The sequence below is a fragment of the Canis lupus genome, chromosome 31, assembly GCF_003254725.2.
Source record: "Canis lupus dingo isolate Sandy chromosome 31, ASM325472v2, whole genome shotgun sequence".
NCBI lineage: Eukaryota > Metazoa > Chordata > Mammalia > Carnivora > Canidae > Canis > Canis lupus.
This window is the reverse complement of record NC_064273.1, coordinates 29,567,246-29,573,381: the sequence shown is the minus strand read 5'-3', so window position 1 is coordinate 29,573,381 and position 6,136 is coordinate 29,567,246. Positions and strand designations below refer to the sequence as shown.

General features: G+C 41.7%; 1 protein-coding gene across 3 annotated transcripts in view; it reads left to right on the top strand.

Moving 5' to 3' along the window:
- RCAN1 (regulator of calcineurin 1) overlaps positions 1-6,136 on the top strand; it is a 94,788-nt gene that overhangs the window by 29,234 nt on the left and 59,418 nt on the right. The window lies entirely within an intron of this gene.

Genomic DNA, 6,136 nt, shown 5'->3' with positions numbered 1-6,136 from the left:
TGTGGATTATTTATAAGTTCATTGCTTTGTTTACAAATATTTCGGGATATTCTAGTTATCTTTTGTGTCATTGATTTCCAGTATAATTCCACTATGTGATCAGAAAACACTGTCTCAGTCCCTTGACATTTTTTTCAGACTTGCTTCATGGTTCCACAAAGAGCTAGTTTCATGTATACTGGAAAAGAATGTTTGGGTTTTGGGGGATTTTTGTTTTTTCTTTTTTAATGATTTTATTATTTTATTTTTAAGTAACTTCAATACCCAGCATGAGACTTCAACTCACAACCCTGAGATCAAGAGTCACACACTCTACCAACTGAGCTAGCCAGATGCCCAGAAAAGAATGTATATTTTGTACCTTGTAGGTGCACTGAACAACAACGAAGAGTCAATTGGGTTAAACTTGTCATTTGCATTGTTCATCTATTGCCTTACTGAGTTGTGAATTCATGATGCTGAGAGAAGTGTATTAAAATTTCCAGTTATGGGGACACCTGGGTGGCTCAGTGGTTGAGCATCTCTCTTTTGCTCAGGTTGTAATCCTGAGTCCTGGGATGGAGTCACTTTAGTCTCCCTGCAGGGAGCATACTTCTCCCTCTGCCTATGTCTCTGCCTCTCTCTCTCTCTGTGTCTCTCATGAATAAATAAATAAAATCTTTTAAAAAAATTTCCAGTTATGATTTGGATGTTTTTCTCCAATGCCTACTCTTTCCTCACCTCCCCCCATATATATATTTATTTTTATATACATATATTTATTTATTCATATAAAAGATATATATATTTTTATGTTTTAAAAAATTATTTCATTATTTCATTATTTTCTTCCCTCCCCTAATTTGTCTATTTTGCATTCCTTTACTATTCTCTTAGTGTTCCTCCTTAGTAGTTGCTCTGGAGTACAATATGCATCCTTGACTTATTAAGGTCTGTCTGATAAGAGTTAGAAAGTAAAAATAATATCTTAGCATGGGCTGCTTCTGTAGCTAATGTATTATTCTGGAAATGCATGTAAATTTGCTTCTTTTTTTATGCGTATCAGTAAGGTTCTTAAAGACCTCTTACAGTTGTTAATGTTTTAATAATAATAACCAAAATGAATCAAAAGAGTGAAACTAGAATCTTACATAGTCTTTAGAAATTTTTCAACTCTTGAAATTCTGCTAATTTTTCCGGAAAAAAAAAGATAAAATTCATTTTAAATAAGAATTATTTATAAATTATTTTTGTAGTAATCCAAGTACACAATTTTATAACATTTTAGAGCATTGCCCTTTCAGTCTATAGAATGGGTGTCTGTTAGATGCATATCAAAGCATGACTCTCAGGTAACAGATAATTCTTGTTTTTAGTTCCTAATGCCACACATTTGCATGAAGCTGTGGGGACTAGCAGTTAGTGTGCATTTAATTTTGTCATTTGGATTCAAGATGCTCTTAGGAAACCTCTGGCAGAAGTCGGACGTAGAAAATGCACAGGTTTCTTTTCAAAAAGACTCTGGCACCAGGCAAGCAGGTACATGCTTCTCTGCAAGGTTTGAAGAAGCCTGGCCTATGAGCTCTTTCTAATTTGTAAGCACCTGACCCAAAGTCAAAAGCAACTTATGATCTTTTCATTATTTACCTCTTTGGGACTGGTGTCCTCTGCATCCTTTGTAATCATTCCCCCGACCTGTCCCTAATTACGCCACATCACGTAGCAATTTGATGCAAACCTCAATAGGTGTTAGTATCAACAAGATTGTGTTTCATAGGGGAATGTAACTTTCCACTGCAGTCAGCGACGGCGATGAGTCGACTGGTACAAGAAACCGGTTCTCGAGAAGGATATACTTGAGGAGTTATTCACAAGAACAGACTATAATTAAAGCTTTATTTTTACAAAGGAGATTTTTTTTTTTTTTTTTTTTTTGCCCTTGGTAATGTCTATTTTCTTAGATTTGGTAGAAGCATTTGGAAAGAGAGATACTCTGGTGTTGGAAGGCTTATCTTTCATTATTATCTTTCTTTGAAGTTGTTTGGCAAATTCACTCGGAATGAGACAATTTGGATATTTCTAGCTAACCGAGTTTCCGATTTCCTGTTGGATTCTTAACATCTTCTGAAGGTGAGGGAGGGATTTTAACAGAGATTACTTGAAATAAGGTGTGATATTTTCCTGCCTCTAGCATACAGGTAGAAGTAAAGCCAACACATTGTTGCGTGAGGACAACCAGTAGGCTGGGGCCTTCCAGGTGACTCTCACAGGCTGCCTTTGGCCAGCTCTGTCCCCAGAAGGAAGCAGGAGGATGCAATGCTCTGCAGCAGGTGGTTCAAAGAAAAGTTGTCCTCAGGTATTTAAGAGTAAACAGGTAGCTGTTGGTTAGATTTCATAATCCATATGAACTTTGCTCTGTGTGTGTGTGTGTGTGTGTGTGTGTGTGTGGTTTGTTTTTTAATGGTCAGACTTCAGATCTCTGCAGTCCCTGATCCGGTCATGGGATCTCTGTAAAGTGTGGTTCTGTGTATCAACCTCTAGAGACTCAAAGCAAAATAGAGGCTCTTTGTATTGGGCCGCTGGAGCTGCTGTATCAGAGTACCACAGAGACAGTGTCCTCATCGCCCACCATTGACTTTCCAACAGTGGCAGAGGCTGAAGTCCAAGGTCAAGCTACTGACAGATTTGGCTTCTTCTCCTGAGTTCTGTCTCCTTGGTTTGTGAGTGGCTGCCTTCTTTGCTGTGTCTATGTATAGTCTTTCCTCCGAGTGCACCTATTTGAGTGTATCCTCAGATTTTTTTTTTTAAGATTTTATTTATTTATGCATGAGAGACACAGAGAGAGAGATAGAGACACAGGCAGAGGGAGAAGCAGGCTCCCTGTGGAGAGCCCAAAGCAAGACTGGATCCTGGGACCCCAGGATCATGCCCTGAGCTGAAGGCATGATTTTTGTTTTTTTAAAGTAAACTCTATGCCCAATCTGGGGCCTGAACTCAGGACCCCAACATCAAGAGTCACATTCTCTACCAACTGAGCCAGTCACACACCCCTCCTAATCTCTAGGTAAGCAGATACCAGTCAGACCGGATTAGGACTCACCCTTAAGAGCCTTATTTTAATTTAATTACCTTCCTAAAGGCCCTACCTCCAAATAGAGTCACATTCTCAGGTACTGAGAGCCCTTCAATATAGGAATTTAGGGGGGCAGGACACAATTTAACCCAGAAGGCTATTAGTCTGTTGGTTACCAGGGACTAGGGGGTGTGGGCGAAATGGGGAGATGTTGGTCAAGGGTACACTCTTTTGATTTAAGAGAAGTAAGTCCTGGGGTTCTAATATAGAGAGCATGGTGACTAGAGTTAGTAATACTGTATTGTATACTTGAAATTTGCTAAGCGAGTAAGTAGGTCTTTTTTTTTTTTTTGAGTAAGTAGATCTTAAGTGTCCTCACCAGACACACAGAAAAAAGGATAATGATTGTTATGTTAATAAGCTTGATTGTAAGAATCATTTCATCAGATCTATCTATATAAATTCATCATGTCCTACACCCTGAATATATCAGATTTTTATCAATCAATAGAACTGGGTGGGTCGGGGAGAAAAGTATCTGTAGGAATTTATTAGCACTCTTGTTCCTAAAACAAGTATCACGTTGTTCTCTGTTTGAAACTAACGACTCTGGACCCAATTCCAACATGTGTGTGGAGGATTTTGCCCCACACCAATTCTGAGACACCAACTGGGTGTCGAACAATTCAACTCAATTCGGACACTGTCTACCTTGAGGTGGCATCCAATCGCACAGGTTGAGGGCTGTGTCCCACTAGACGCCCCCCCCCACTCCCATGCCCACACCCATACTCTTCAGATGCCAGTCACAAGTCCAGGTGGTTACCTGTGCTTCTGACCAACCAGAGGTGGGAACAGCTCCCTCCTTGGGTTTGATTCATTTGCTAGAGCAGCTCCGAGAGCTCAGAGGAACATTTTACTTACTAGACTACTAGTTTATTATAAGAGGATATCACTCAGGAACAGCCAGATAGAAGGGAGGCATAAGGCGAAGTATGGGGAAAGGGCCTGGAGCTTCTGGATCCCCTTTCCAGATCTGTGTGTCCACCAACCAGGAAGCTCTCTGAAGGCTGTCCTTTTGGGTTTTTATGGAGGCTTCATTACATAGGCATGATTGATGAAATCATTGGCCTCCTGGCCCCCTCCCGTCCCCAGAGGTCAGAGGTTGGGGCTGAAATTTCCCACCCTCTTACCACAAGGTTGGCTCCCCAGCAACCAGCCCCCATTCTTAGGGGTGATCCAAAATTCACCTCGTTAACATAACAAAGACACCTTTATGCCCTCATCACTTCCAAAATTCCAATGGATTTAGGAGTTCTGTGCCAGAAATGAGGACAAGGACCAGATATGTATTTCTTTCCTTTTTCTTTTTTCTTTTAGGATTTTATTTATTTATTCATGAGAGACACAGAGAGAGGCACAGACACAGGCAGAGGGAGAAGCGGGTACCCTGTGGGAGCTCGATGCAGGACTGGATCCCAATATCATGCCCTGAGCCAAGTCACTGAGCCACCCTGGTGCCCCCGAAATACATGTTGCTTATAAATCACAGTCTCATGGATGCTCTTTAAAATGGCACCAACCTCCATCTGGCAGCCACAGCCAGCCCTGGTTCTAGAGCAAATGCCTCATCTGGCCTGAAAGGGAGCCGCCCTGTTGGCCTTTTGATAACAAATTCCGAGCCCAGCTGGGAGGTCACTGAGGAGGCCACTCTAATTCTGCGACCTAAATAGCAAGACACCTGCTTTGCAGGAATGTGGCATACCCCCTGGGAGGCGCCCTTGCCATGCACTCTCCCTGGACATCAGGCCATTTCCTGCTCTTCCTAGTTTTTTATTTTTAGATTTTTCTTCTCATTAATACTCTGTTGAAACTGTCATACTAGGTGTCCTGCTGGTTGAATACTTTTTTAGGGCTGTAAACAATAGAGACTTTTCATTCTGTGTGATTTGTCTTTCGTTCCTTAATGGCACTGCCTCCATCCGAGAATGGCTGCTGTTTCTCTTTGGGCTCCTCCTTCTCCGTGATCAGAATTTAGCAAACGGAGAATGGAGAGGCCAGGGGGGTTGGGAAGGGTGGGAACTTCCTCTTCCTCCTCTTCTTCCATCTGAGGAAACTTTTCAAGTAAGAGGAGAGAGAGGGTATGAGTAATACTTTCTCAGATTGAAAAGATCGTTAAGGGGCACTGTCAACCCATTTTTTGACCCTCGGAGATGTTCACCTTTGTTTCCTGTTGTTTTTCTTTTTTCTTTTCTTTTCTTTTCTTTTCTTTTCTTTCTTTTCTTTCTTTTTTTCTTTTCTTTCTTTTGTTGTTTTTCTTTTCTAAGGTTATTTACTTATTTATTTATTTTAGTAATCTCTACACTCAACGTGGGGCTCGAACTCACAACCCCGAGATCAAGAGTCCGTGTGCTCTTCTGCCTGAAGCAGAGAGGCATCCTTGTTTTGTTCCTTTAAAACAAACAAAAAAAAGATTTTATTTATTTATTTGAGAGAGAGAGAGAGAGAGAGCATGGGCAGGGGGGAGGGGCAGAGGGAGAGGCAGAAGCAGACTCCGCACTGATTGGGGAGCCTGATGTGATCCCAGGACCCCAGGATCATGACCTGAGCTGAAGGCAGATGCTCAACAGACTGAGCCCTCCAGGCACTCCTGTCCTGGGCTTTACTAAGGACTTGACTCCTAGTTTTCCTTACTGTGCCCAGTCCTGGAGCTTTTTGAGCAAGGCAGTCAGGGTCTTAGAAACCGCATTTCATTTGGATGAAATGTTAGAATTGTATTTTTGAACTGTAAGATAATCTTTGGGAAAAAAATCATGAGAAATGCCGTTGGTTATTTACACTTTGCAGCTTGAAGGTATTTCCAAAGGGTCTTTCCCACCCAAGCCTAACACTTCTCTGAGGCAACTGAGCCCATCTCTAGAAGGACCTGGAACTCTGACTCAGTTGCTCAGTGTGTTTTTGCTTTTTGGCGAATTTTCTAGTGCTTGTCAAAAAGATATTTTTGAAGCTTTTTGGCCTGAATCCCCCCCTCCCTCCTCCTCACCAGTCTGGTTCACAAACATTGTCTGCGGTGCTTGCCATCTT